The sequence below is a fragment of the Triturus cristatus genome, chromosome 9, assembly GCF_964204655.1.
Source record: "Triturus cristatus chromosome 9, aTriCri1.1, whole genome shotgun sequence".
NCBI classification, from domain to species: Eukaryota; Metazoa; Chordata; class Amphibia; order Caudata; family Salamandridae; genus Triturus; species Triturus cristatus.
In genome coordinates, this window is record NC_140592.1 from 246,729,536 (window position 1) to 246,743,683 (window position 14,148).

General features: G+C 44.9%; 1 protein-coding gene across 1 annotated transcript in view; it reads right to left on the reverse strand.

Moving 5' to 3' along the window:
• Positions 1 to 14,148, reverse strand: part of SYN2 (synapsin II) — a 1,092,985-nt gene that overhangs the window by 278,689 nt on the left and 800,148 nt on the right. The window lies entirely within an intron of this gene.

The window sequence follows — 14,148 nt, forward strand, 5'->3', positions numbered from 1 at the left end:
CTCCTGCACTCCGACCGACCGCTGAAAGAACACCGACTCCGACAGCCTTTCTCTGACCGCCAAGATGGCTATCGGATAACAACACTATCCATAGGGCAGTACAGGGACGTCGGGACGCCGTCTGGATTACGATGTGTGTTTCTGATGACCCGACCATGGCAGTGTGACTGCCTGCCAGGAGCTGTCGGAAACGATGGAATTGGGGTGCATACTCACCCAAATCAGCTTCTTCCCAACAGTCTCCGAAGTGGATCCCTTTCTCCAGGACCCCCCTCAAATGCGGCAGCTGAACCCAGAAGATTACAAGCCTATGGGTGCCGGAATGCAGATAAGTCTGTAGGTGGCATGTATCCCCATTGACTGGACAGTGCACAGATCGCCACACTCCAGCAATGGGATACAATGTGCACAAGACATATATGCACATCTCATGCATGTGTGTACATATCACTGGTTTTCTCTGATTTTGCACGCACTTGCAGCAACATATTCAAGGGTATGTGAACCACCATAGAGGAGACTGCAGTAGCAGCAGTTGCATCGTAATCCGGTGGGGGGAACTTTCCAAGGCTCAGCGGTCGGAATCGCATCGCAGCCATCGGACAGTCGGTCCGACCAGCATCGTAATCAGGCCCTTAGTGTTGACTGCACTCTATAAATTAGGTTGTACTACCTTTCATTGTGGACTGCCCTTTAACAAATATGCACAAAGCTAACTAACCCTTAGCTGCATCTAGCTGTCCTCACTCAGCAGACAATGTGTTCAAAATGCGCCTCTTGTTTTATTATAGCAAATTCCTTTTGTTTGGGAGTGGTCAATAAGAAATGCATGAAGGCTGCTTACTCAAGCAACCCAATGGCTGAAAGGGACTAACCCCAAGTCCCCCACGCATATTTGTGATGTCAAACTCTGGAACTCGGCCAAGCCTGCCTGAATATCTTTTTTTGGAGGCGATGCCAGGCTGGCTTAACAAACAAGTTGCAAACAAACGCACTAACAGCATTCCATTAGCTCCTTAAAAAAAAAAATACTGATCACATTTTATCTACTCAGTGAAACCTACAGTTGTAATTGGATGGATGGTCTTTTCTAAGCTCAATTACCATTGTATATGTGGAAAACGCACGTGATTTACCCCCTAAAAAAGATCTAATATGCCGTTTCACATTTCTAGCGTGATTATATTAATGTTATTTGTTGCTTTTGGGATGCTTCGGGCATGCCAAGATATACTAACAGAAAGGCCTATTCTGCACGATTTCCTCTATAGAAATACTGATTTATCACAAGCAAAATCATTTAACTCCACAGTTATATTTTTTACTCAACAATATTTCCCAATAGTATATTTATGCTCTTCAGTCATGGCATGCTCTCTAACCCGTGCAGCTGGCTCCAAGGGCACGGGGACCCCAGACTCGAAACTAATATTTGGGACTAAACAGGTCTCATGTCTCTCAGGGCACAGTAAGGAGATAGGTTCAAGAAAAGAGCAAATCCAGCCACAATTACGTTTTTTAAACAACTGCTGAACGTGATGAGGGGTATCTGTGCTCCTTCTTATAAATGCATGCATATCTGTATCAGGCTCCATGGCTCACTTTGGCAGCCGAACTTGACGTTAACATGCAAAATGCGGTCACCCACTGCGTCCGACTCTCCCAACACCCAGAGATTGACTGGTGAGCTGCTCAAAAATGTGAATGACACTGACAACAAAGCCTGTGGATGATGGGAGCTGCTGCAAGTATGCCACCTGTGGATTGAACGAGAATGTGAATGACAATTTACCAAAGTGATCACTGTGGGCGGCAGACCCAACGCCCCTTAATGAAAGTCTTTGCCTTTATTTTCATTGTAATGTGTTAAAATCAATACATCTGCCAAGACCGCTCATACATAATTCTGTATTACTTTCAAGAACTCTAGCGGGTCAACTAAAGCTGTTTTGTGCCCCAGACCTAAAATAATTTCCTCGTTTTTATTTAAGGGCAGTAGTCATTTGTAGGTGCTTACGAACTGTAAAATGTTGTGCTATTGAATTCCAATGGAATTTGTATTATGATTTAAGGAATGTGCTGCTTGCCAATGCCTGCTTTTGCTGTTGGTGCCCTTGCTGGGTCACTGATTTGCAATAGTCTCTTCACTCTATCCTTTCTTCCATTTTTTTGGGTCCCTGATTTTTGGCTTGCGATCATACATTACTTGAATGTGCTCCACATATTATTTAATTATTTAAGGGACAATACATGCGCATGTGTTGCATCTGCAAAAATAACGAATGGTAACTGGGTAACTGTTGGAAATGTGCCTTTTCTACAGGTTCAACTAGGATTTATTTTCCTTTTTATTGAACCTTATTTTTGTTGGCTGTAGAACTCTGTGCACTTCTCCCCCTGCTAACCAGTGATAACGTGCTTGTGCTCTCCCTGTTCAACATGGTAAAATTGATATACAACTGATTTGCATGTTTAATTTACTTATAAGTTTCTAGTATATGGTATTACCTGTACCCTGTACCTTAACTGTAACTAGGGGACTGCAGCACTCATTGTAACAGCCACTCAAGTAACATGCCAAAACATGTCCTGGGCCCTTAGCTGGTGTTGAAGTTTATTCCTTCTGCCACCCCCCCCCCCCACCCCCCAACTGCATTAAGTGGGACTTAAAAATGTTTTGCACCTTTCTGCTTGGAGAACCAATAAAGAGCAAGGATCAACATCAAAATATATGCCATTGAGGTTGAATCACCGGTTGGTCTCAACTTTCTGGTTTGCCCCCCTTAAAGTGATCCAATTTTCAGAAACGTTTTCAAGTCTGAACATAGAAGGCTTCAATGAGACAGGGCGGAAAGGAAAGCTGATGCAGCAAGGGCCCTGGAGGAGAAATGGGTGAAAGCTGAGAAAGCCTTAGAGGAAAAGAAGCTGGCTTTAGAGGAGAAAAAAAATGTGGCTGGCACATGAGCCGAGCCAGAAAGAACTTGACTATGAAGAAGGGCCACAGAGTCCAGTGAAGATGGTGGCATGGTTACAGAGGTGCCTAGAGAAGGTAGAATGGTAAACATCCCCAATGGCTTGGTCTTTAGCTTTGGGTTGGGAGATGACATCTACAAGCCCATGAGATAGGCTTGTGCATGCACAAAGTCACAGAAGAGGATTGGGGGCTAGTGTGTGAAAGCAAGGGGTGGGCAGAACTTGTGGAGTTTTCCTCTACAGAATTCCACGGAGTTACATAAATCTGAGATTCTGTGAGCTGGCAGAATTCGGTATGCTGCGCTGCCCGTGCGGAATTTTAGCGATAGAGTTTTTCCATGCTGTAAATAAGCACGTACTGCACCATGTGGTGCACAAGAGGCAGCTGCTTCTTTCAGCCACTCAAGTAGTTGTTCAATGCAAGCAGCAGCTTTCTGAATGTGAATGGTCGTGACTTGCCGCTACTGCCCGCATTGAAAAATCTCACAGGGAGGTGTTCTAGCGCCTGAAATCCACACTATGGCACGCAAATTCTTGCTTGTGGATGCTGACTTAATGTTCCAAGTGGAATGTGGAGTCAGCAAAACTCTGTGAACTGGTGGACCAGAATTATTCTCCCACCCCAAGGATGTGGTTCTGATGGGCTGCAGTGGTGATGTGGGTCTTTGCGACAGGTCCAATCCACACAACAGCGGAGATGTGTCGGTTCTGCTCTGGGTTGCACTGCGCAGGAGAGAAAATGTGTCAGTTCTGCTGAATTTACTGAGCCCTTTAAGCCCACTTCCAAGGATCCAGAAGTGGGTGGCACCACTTAGCAGGGTAGACTGACAGATGGCAGAGTTCAGGTGTAGGTGCAAAGTTGTTGGAAGTCTGTTGTGTCCCTCAGGGTTCAGATCAGACGGCTAGCCAACTAGCCCTTGGAGTCACTCTGGGTTCTGAGTTCAAGAGATGTAGGTCCAGTCCTTCTCAGCCAGGCAAGAGGGAAGCAGGCAGAAGGTCACCACAGCAGGGCAGCAGTTCCTTCCAAGTAGCAGAGTTGCAGTACAGCAGTCCTTCCTGGCAGAGAAATCACAGGTCCAGAAGTGTCCAGAAGTGGTGGTATCTGAGGTCCAATATTTACGCACAGTTGTCCATTTGAAATGGGGAGAAGCTTCTGAAGGCATACCTTTGAAGTGAACAGGCGCTCTGCCTTCCTGGCCCTGGCTTTAGACTAACTGCACGGGGTATGCAGCCCTTTGTGTGGTAACAGGTAACAGCTTATTCGAGTGTAAGTGGGGCTGGGCCCAGCTCCTTCCTTTGATCCTGTCAGTGACGGCCGATCCAGTCACACCTAAGATCCCCATTGTGTTTGGCTGTCTAGGAGGAATACACAACGTTCAGTTGTCACCCACTCATGTTACCCAGAGACAGGCTGCAGGTGGCAAATGGCTAAGGCAAGAAAATGCCAACTTTCTGAAAGTGGCATTTTCAGAATTGTTATTTGAAATCTGACTTCACCATAAGTTGGGATTTTAAATTGCGATTCCAGAAACACCAAATATGAAGGGGTTACTTGTACCATTTGGAAATTCCCTGTATACAATTTGATAAGGTAATTCAATGTTATCCTATGAGAGAGGAAGGCCTTGCAGTAGTGAAAAACAAATTTAAAGGTTTTTTCCGCTACCAGGACATGTAAAACTTAAAGTACTTGTCCTATGTTTTAAATTCAATACACCCTGCCCTCTGGGCTGCCCAGAGCCTACCTCTAGGGTGACATATATGTTGGGTTACGGGCCTGGCAAGAGGTTAACTTTGCCAGGATGAAATGACAGTTTACAATTGCTCCCACACAAGCTGCATTGGCCGGCCAGAGACTTGTTTAAAATGCCACTTAAGTGGGTGGCACAAACAGTGCTGCAGGCCAATGGTAGAATTTAATTTACAGGCATTGGGCACAGATAGTGCCAATTTACCAGAGACTTACAAGGAAATTAAATATGTCAATTGGGCATAAGCCAATTTAACATGGTTTAAGGAGTGAACACAAGCACTTTAACAATAGTTAGCAGTTGTTAAGTGTGCAGTCATAAGGCCAGCAAAAACAAGTGGTTTTTAGGGGAAACCATGCCAAGGATGACAGATCTAATAGCCAGAAAATGTTAACCATTACTCCAGTAAGGCACTAAATGGTTGGGTAAAGGGCAGCAAAGTGAGTAACTATCATGGGCTGCACTGTACACTCTGTTTAAGAGAAAGCACCTGCTCAGTAATTGCTTTACAAAGTTGCGCCAACACCTTATCAAATCCAAGCTCATTGTGCTAAAAGAGCTTGGGAAGGAAGGAGACTTTGAATCAATACCTGAGTATCTAAAAATATACCCAGGGTTCACCCCTAGAAGGGTGGGTCTTGTCCTCCACAGCAAAGCATGGAGGATATACAGGATAAAATAGACAAAGTCCCAAAAGGATCCCAAAACGGTGTGAGGAGAAAAGATTCTGAAGCTGCTTCTGAAAATAAGAGGGGAGGTTCTGATGGGTGGATGTCTAGAGCACCAGTGTCGTAAAGAAACTTGAGGGGCCCCCTGCAAAGTACATGGAGGGAGCCCCACTCCGGACTCAATCAGGAGCTCTCAAGTCAGGGTACTCTGCTGAGGGAGCCCCTGGAGCTCGGGGGCCCCAAGCACTGCAGGGGCCTATGTTACACCACTGCAGGGCACCCTTTTTCCAACCCAGGTGGTTTTACAGTGCCCCGTTAGGGCACAGGTAGGGGTCCCTGTCTGTTCCAGGAAGCCACCCACAGGTGGGTACTCCTTAGGGGTGGCCAATGTTGCCTTGGTGTGAGATAATCCGTCCTTATAGGCAGAACTTTCCCTGGGTTGGGGACAGAGCCCTGTTGAGGAAGCAAAATGGGCTACATCACCTTACTGGCCATAGTGGTACTATCTGACTACTAAGATACATCTGTGGGTAAGTTATGGTTAGGTGCCTCAAATAAGAGGTCTGCAGATAAGGAAAAAACCCTTCCTGGGGAAGCCCACTGGCAAAAGAGGATGGTGGCAGAGAGGTACAGATAGGTCACAGGGGTATAGAACAAACAAGTGACACTGCAAAGGAGGAACATTGTCCATGTTCTATGTATTGAGCATGGAAACCCATCACAGCACTAATCAGTCTACCCAAGCTTTTGGCTAGGAGAGGGGCATGTGATGGAAATCTGCCCTGCATGCGTGTTCACCCAGCATGTTTGGCCTTTTATTTAACTTTTGGTTGGCTGTAGAACTCTGTGCATGTTACCCCTGCTAACAGGGCCAGACTGGCCGTTGCGGGCACTGGGCATTACCCCGGTGGGCCGCCAGGGTTGGGGGCCGGTTTTGGGCCCTCGTGGGGTGATTTTGTTACAGGGCCGTTTTTGCAGCATAGCTGCAATATCGGCCGCTGTAACGAAATTGGCCGAAACCGGCCGTGGCAAACAGCTCAGCCACACCTCCAACCTCCCGGGGGGCGGCCGAGCACTTTGCCAGGGATGGTTTTGGTTTCCAGTCCGGCCCTGCCTGCTAACCGGTGGTAAAGTGCATGTGCCCTCTCTGTTATACATGGTAAAATTGGTATACACCTGATTGGTACATTTAATCGACTTCTATGACACTAGTGTTTGCACAACTGGAACCCAGGGCCGAAAAACTAAATGCTTCAGGTGGGCCACAGCACCCATTGTGATACCCATTTAAGTAACAGTTTTAAAGTGGCATTTCAACCTGGCAACACACATTTTTTGCCAGGCCTAAGCCTTCCATTTTAATATACATAAGACTACCCTAAGGTAGCCCATAAATGCCCATAGAGTAGGGTGTATGGGTTTTAAAAAGAAGGGCATGCATATATAATGATTTACTTGTCATAGCAGTGAAAAACCTCCAAAGTAATTTTAAGGTGTGGCAAGGCTGGCTCTCCCATATGAAAATACGTGGTTACATTATGACAGCTTATAATGCTTAATTCTAGTTTGGGAGCAGCTAGAAAAAATATTTAAGGACTCATTATAATAGTAATTTCAAATCAAACATAATAGGCAAGCTGGATGTTATATTACTATTTTTGGAAATTACACTTTTAGAAAGTTGTAATTTTCCTGCCTTAAGCCAAATTGGCCTTTGTACCAGTGTCCAGTGTCACATGACTGCTGATGGTTTCGTGTGGTGAGATGTGGATAGTTCCCAGACAGGGGACAAAGGTGTAGGCTATTTGGGTATGCTTCCTTCTTGAGCAAGATAGCCTGGGGGCTGGACAAAGACCCTTTCAGAGACTCAAAGGATGACTACCCTGTCACTGGCAGATGGAGCCCACAGCTAGGGCCACTTTTCTTTGTTTTCCTCGATACAAGGGAGGGTTTGCCCGTTATCATAGCCATACCACCTGGTGGGCACAAAGAGCTCTGTCCATGGTTCTGCCAAGTTGGATTCAGGAAAAGAGGGGCACTGTGGGATAGTTTACAGTAAAATACACAGGAAATGCTACAAAAGTGAGTCACTCCTAGGATTTGTACCCCATTAGTTAGGGAGTGGCCATTGGTTATTCCCACCCAAAGACTGGCACTGGTTATAAATATGATAGAATGATCATGGCCCTGTGAAAATCAAACAAAGGAGTGCCTCACTGTCTGAAACTGGAGGGAAGACTGCACCGCCTTGCCCTACACAACAAGCTTCCAGAGGCCCCTCTCCCAGCAATTCCTAAGATGATCAGTTCCAACTGGTCTCCCTAGGACCCTAATGCTTGTCTTTGTGGGATTGAGTCCTAGCCTGAAAATGATGCCCTTAGGTCATAGACCCTTGGCTAGTGTACTCCTGCTGTCCCCCAAACTGCAAGAAATGGAACTGGCAGGAGAACCATGGAGATGGCGATTGCTGTCAAATTGCTGGTCGGCCTCAACTTACAAGTTGGTCTCAACTCACTTGTTTGCCAGAGGGAAGCAGGTCTGACTTCCAGAAATGTTTCTTAGTCCGAACGTAAAGGGCTACACAGAGTCTGATGCCCAGCCGAAACCTGTTGAAATCAAGACCTTACTGAGAACGGACTCCAGACTTCAAAGTTCAGAGCTTTCCAGTCATTGTTGATGACTGCACCGGGACCCTGCTCTTCAGCAACCCACTGTTTTTGAGACCCACTTCGAATCCATCTTTCAGCTAGCCCCTCCATCGACTCGTCAACTACCACTTTTTCTCAATAAACGTTGCTGAGTCAGAAAGTAAACTTTCAACTGAGACAAACTTGATCCTTGAACACTATCCAACCAGTGCTCCCTTGCAATCGTCCTTAACTTTTGAATGACATGGTCCAACCCAACTAGATAACCACGTGCTTTTTGCAGCTGTTTTTAATTTAAATTATAAAGATTCATATCTACGATTTTATTTATTGAAGTGTTTGTCATTTTGGTATAATTTCATTTATTAAGATTTTTCTAAATTGGCTTGGGGCTTTGCTTGTGTTGTGTTTTCACTTTATTAGTGCTCGAGTACTACATAAATACTTTACACATTGCCTTTAAGTTAAGCCTCACTGATTGTGCCAAGCTATGAAAGTATTAAGCGCAGGTTTATTTACTGACTCTATTGGCTATCCTGACAAGGATTGTGATTATTATTTGAGATGAGTTCTCACTCCTCCAACTAATACTCCAATTTCCTAAAGTACAAGTATCAATAGAAATCATCAAGTCTCTGTAGATCTTGACCACTTACAAAGATACAATGTGTACTTTTTGACTGCCTACAATGAAGATAAGTATGGAGTTTAAATGGTAATTTAGGAAAAGACACATACTTTCAAATCTACATTATTGATGTTTTTAATGCATTTGCTGTTATAGTTCCATTTAGGAACCTTCAATGTAAGCATAAGCAGCATGTGGACGGCTTAACAATTTCTATCCATGTGCTATGATCATGCTTTCCCGCTAAGGTATAGAAAGATTCAAAGAGTGTTGTTTGATAAGGGGGTCATGGATCTATGAATAATACGCACTGGGGTTTTCCTCAACCTGCATTTCAGCTGATGTAGAGCTCTCTAGTAATCATCACTTTACTGTGCACAACCATGTCCACACGCTCATCTATTTCAATCAAAATGCATAAGACAAACTTATAAGATAATTTGTAGACTGTTTTGAAATGAGAAAATTGTACTAAAAAAGTAATATCAGTGTTGTGTTCCACTTACAGTTTGAAAAATTGAGGAGCCTAGCATAATCAAATTCCAAATAGCCTGACCATGCTGAAAATAAGTATAAAGGGTCTGGGAAGTGGGGTGGAAGGCCAACAATATGGCTAATTATTTCTTAGTGTTTCATTCTAGCGTCTATTCATGGCAGGATCCTTCAGTCAGAACATTTGTGTTTAGTCTTTACATCTGCCCTGGGGACGCAGGGTACACTTCAATTTCAAGGCATAGCAAACACTATACTGGAGTTAAAAGAGAAAATACTACTTCCCTTTCATCACCCTCATGCCCTTGAGGAGCTGTAGATCTGTGCAGAGGTCAACTGTCCCGGGAAAAGGCCTTTATAACGAAGGCAGATCCACGCTTGCTGTTTTCCCCCAAGCTCAACCATGCATGCCTTAACCATGTATAAGCCTTAATCACGCATATGTGTGGTTCAGGCAGTGCATGGTCTAGATGCTGGAATGGGTGGGCCCAGGTACAGGAAGCATCAGGAGAGGACGCAGTGAGGTAAGTGAGGCTGGAGCCCAGTTTTGGTAGGTGGGGGTAGTTCTTAAGGGTTGGGGTAATTTTTGGGGCTCAAGGGGGGTCAGGAAGAGTTCAGGGCATGGTGGAGGTGGGGTAGTGTTTAGGGTCAGGGTAGTTTTTAGAGATTGGGGTCGTTTTTAGGGCTAATGGATGTTGGGTACGGTTTGGGGCTCGGAGGGTCAGAGTAGTGTTTAGGGGTCGGGTAGAGTTTAGGGCTCAGGGGTAGTGCTTAGTGCTCATAGGAGTCTGGGTAGTGTTTATGGGTCATGGAGTCAGGGTAGTGGTTAGGGCTCAGGGGAGGGGTGGGGTAGTGTTTAAGGCTCAGGGGGGTGGGGTAACTTTTAGGGCTCAGGCGGGTGGGGTAGTTTTTAGGGCTCAGGGGGTGTCAGGGTAATTATTAGGGCGCAGGGCGGGGTGGTTGAGGTGTGATCTTTACCATGCATTCCTTTACCAGTCATGCCTTTACCATGAAATTGCATGCTAAAGGCATGTGAGGTACAGGAATCCGTTAATCAGACACATTTGTTGTTGGGGCCGCATAGTAGAGGCACATGTGGTTTAGCCATGCATGCCTCTGTCATACAACCAACTGTCCCTCTTTTCCCCCTTCACTTTTCACTGAGGTCCCCGTCTGACAGTCCCTATGCTCCCTCTCCCATCCCTTGAGGATTCCTACTTCTCATGGCTTGTCCCTTTCGACTCATGCCTTTCCTCCTGTTTCACCTGGGGACACCACTGTCTCTAATGGTGACACACCATGTAAGTAGGTAATGTGTGGAATTCTTACAGTGAGTTTCTTGTTTTCCTTGGCCTTTGCATCATATGAGCTCTCCAGCAGGGCTTCTTGTTCCATGTCCTTGGGACATCACCTTTTCTTGCTAATGCCTGGATTTTAAGAAACTCCCTTTTGGGTTATTAAATGGCTCACTAATGTTTCCCTAATCAGGGGTAGCATTTTCTAAAGGGCAGGGTTTCAAATATAAATGGGTGCAAGAGCTGTAAGATGTCTGGGTACCTGACAATTGAGACTATTTTGGCGAGTCACCAATCACCAGCCATACCCCTTTATGTTATTGTTTTGATCAGGACTGCTGATGTCTTTGAGACAAGGGCTCTTTATGGCATTTAATTGATAGTAGGCATCGTTATCAACACCATAACATTGCAAATATCTCATTGAGCAAAAGATCATAGGAACCTTGAACTATCCCATTTATATGTTGTCCACATCTCCAGATTTAGTCCACAAACACATTTGGTAATCTAAACTTATTGGGCATCATTATGATGGTGGTCTTACTTTCGTCCGACCGCCATCCTGTCGGGAACGGGTCCACCCGACTAGCTGTCAGTGGTCCCGCCATCGGTATTAGGATGCGACCGCCTTCAAGGCGGTTGCAATGTGTATCTTTTGTATTGAGGCCTGTACTGCGGGCTGCAGCACACACCGCAATACAAAAAAAACACATTTCAAACATCCCTGCACTATATCCCTGCACTATGTGGCCGACACAATGCGGTGTCTGCCACGTGGTGCAGGGAAGTTTAGGGGGCACCAGAGGTGCCCCCCCAGGGCCCATGGCATAGGTTCAGGTCACTTTCCACCTACCTTTTCTTGAAGGTTAACCACCAACGACCGGCTGAAACTGGCATTGTAATCCCTACGGCTGTGCTTGATCAGGCACAGCCACCATTGTAGGGATTACAGTCCATCCGACGGGCTCCTTGATGAGCCCGTCTGATTAGTGTCGGATGATCTCTTCACCCGCCGACCATCCGCCCGCCGTCCTAATGCGGCCAGCAGTCTTTCAGCCTGGAGGTGGCAGTCTCGCCACCATCGTAACGAGACCCCTTGTTCTCCAAGCAAGGTTACTAGGAAAGAGAGGCGTTTCATGAATTCATGTTGCTATACAAGAGTTATTCATAGTATTACTGAAAAATATAATGTTAGGTGTTGCTGTTGTGGAGTGTTTGTGTGCTGCCACATTAAGCACCATTCAGTATTTACACAGAGAAAGAAAAATCTGTAATAAATTAAGATGGCACGATTCCACCACAAAGATTAGACTGACACAAGTTAAACTACCTGCTGGTTAATTTATACCTAGATTCAAATACTGGACTTAAGGTGGTGGTCTTGGGGTGCCAAACTATAATGGTTGAAATATCGATCTCCAACAGTATTGAATCCACAATACCACCTTCCAATATGTTGGCATGGTAAGTAGACATGATGTCAAGTAGAATAAATCTATACTTTCCTATATATACTTTTGCAGAGCTGCTGGAATTTTGTGATTGCGCGGCTGCACTGTTTTTTTGCATAGTTATAGATTTCCTGCATTTGCCATATAAATCACCATCTGCTGCACAATTTGCAGATGTTAACAAAAAAGATTGTAGGCCAAACGGTTAAAAAGTTACTAAAAAGACCCTGGCCTCCCCAGCGGAAATAGCAATTAAAGTGGGTTTCGCTTAGTTCAGTCCAAAGTACTGCACAGGTCTTACTTTGCCTGCTCCACATTAGTAATAATGGGTAGAGCAGCAGATGAGAGCTGCCGCCCAAGGTGTGGTCAGAGAGGCACCTTTTTATCCAAGTGGTGATTGCTCAATATCTGGGAAGCCACTGACCTGAAGCGCAAACCCCGGACCTGGATGACACTGGGTCTGGCAATAGCCAAGCGTAATATTGTGTGTCACTGGGGGGTGGAGATGGCACCATGTTTGAGGGATTAGAAGAAAAACATGGACTGGTGCATGGTGGCTGAATGGAATGAGTACCGCGGGCCTGTGTGCCTCCTTTCCATTGGAGAGTGTGACTAGACCTAACCATTAAACATGTATTGCCGATTTTCTATTGTTGGGGCCGGCTGGGAGAAGGAGAAAATGTGTTCAGTGTAAACTACAAATTATTGGATGTTCGACTATTCGGAACAACGATGAGATGTGGTGTGTTAACCAGTTTTTGTTGCTTAAATAAAAAGATCTTTAAAAAAAAAAAGCTACTAAAAACCCAGCGACTGGTGTTGCTGAACAGTGGAAGGCCCTTTGCACGGCTTGACTGTTCACCTTTCTGTTGCTTATTGCTATATTTGGGTGTTAAACTGTTACTAATGAGGTCCCCATCCAATGCCCAGTGTTAGCATGTGTAGAAATAAAAAAAATAACGGAGTAATACTATGACAAAATGTGCTGCAATACGTTGCATAATTTGCCTTTTCTTCTTGCATAATTTACTCAACCCTGCAACATCATTTGATCCTCACCGTATAATTCCAGTGCATTTGTACTTATTTTGACCACTTAAGAGTAGATATTGTGAAGTACATACTGTAAAAGGTCAATGTTCATGACCTAGGTATTGTGGCTAGAACCCTGACACAAACTCATATCGGTGCAAATAACCTTTGCGCCAGTCTGCAAAACTCAGTTGTACCCAGTTATCGCCTAAATGTAATCTAATGGAGAAAGTCACTCACAAATGTTATAGCAACCATATTGAACGTTATTAAGCCTTTCTCACACGGTTGCATGGGCAACTACCACACTGTACAATCTCACGGTGACTGTCAATGTAAGCACCCGGGGAGTGCAATCTGCACTCAACCTCTGATGCGAATTTGCTCTGGTTTTTGTGCTAACTCGTGTGTTAAAATGACCCCGTGTAAACTGCATGGTCAACAAAGTCATGTCTTCAGTGGCTTGCCCCGTGCAGTTTTCTCAGCGTTCATAAATGATTGCTTTTGTTTTAATAAAACCCATACCGCCTTCAGTGTGACTGATTCCTTTGGAATTGTTCTGGTTCATGCGATGCTTTGATCATGTATTAGCTTTGACACGGCCTCCTCAACATCCGGGGTATACTGGCTCATTACCTCACTGCTCCACCCTTCACACATCACTGCCTCACTGTGGCCAGGGGATTAGGTCAAAGAGCATGAAAGAGATGCAGCCGCAGAACAAAAGGGCGGGAAAGCATATCTTTAGAGCCTATGATCCGACAGAGGGTGCGGACGCTTCATAACGCAAGCCTGGTACGCAGTGATGTCGTGAGATGGATGGATTTAACTTCCATCAAGGAAATCAGCTGGGTTTCATTTTTTATACTAATAAACACGGAGAAAAGAGGAACCGAAATTATTTCAGTTGGAGGTTCTAATGCATATCCAATGTTCCAGAATTCATTATAACTTTTCGCGCGAGTGAGTTCTCTTTTCCAATTATTACATATTGATTAATATGGAGGTTTTAATTTTTCCTCAAATATTTACTGAACTACTAGACTTTTTGATTATTTCCTTACTATCGAATTCTTTGCTTGTCCTCGTCATTACAAAAAATCAGCAGTTTGGCAATCGAAGGGCAAGCGCCTGAGTGCGTTTCAAAATGCAGATCAGTCAAGTACAATACAGTGAGGGTGCCTTCGCTCATTGCAGTGTTTGTAAC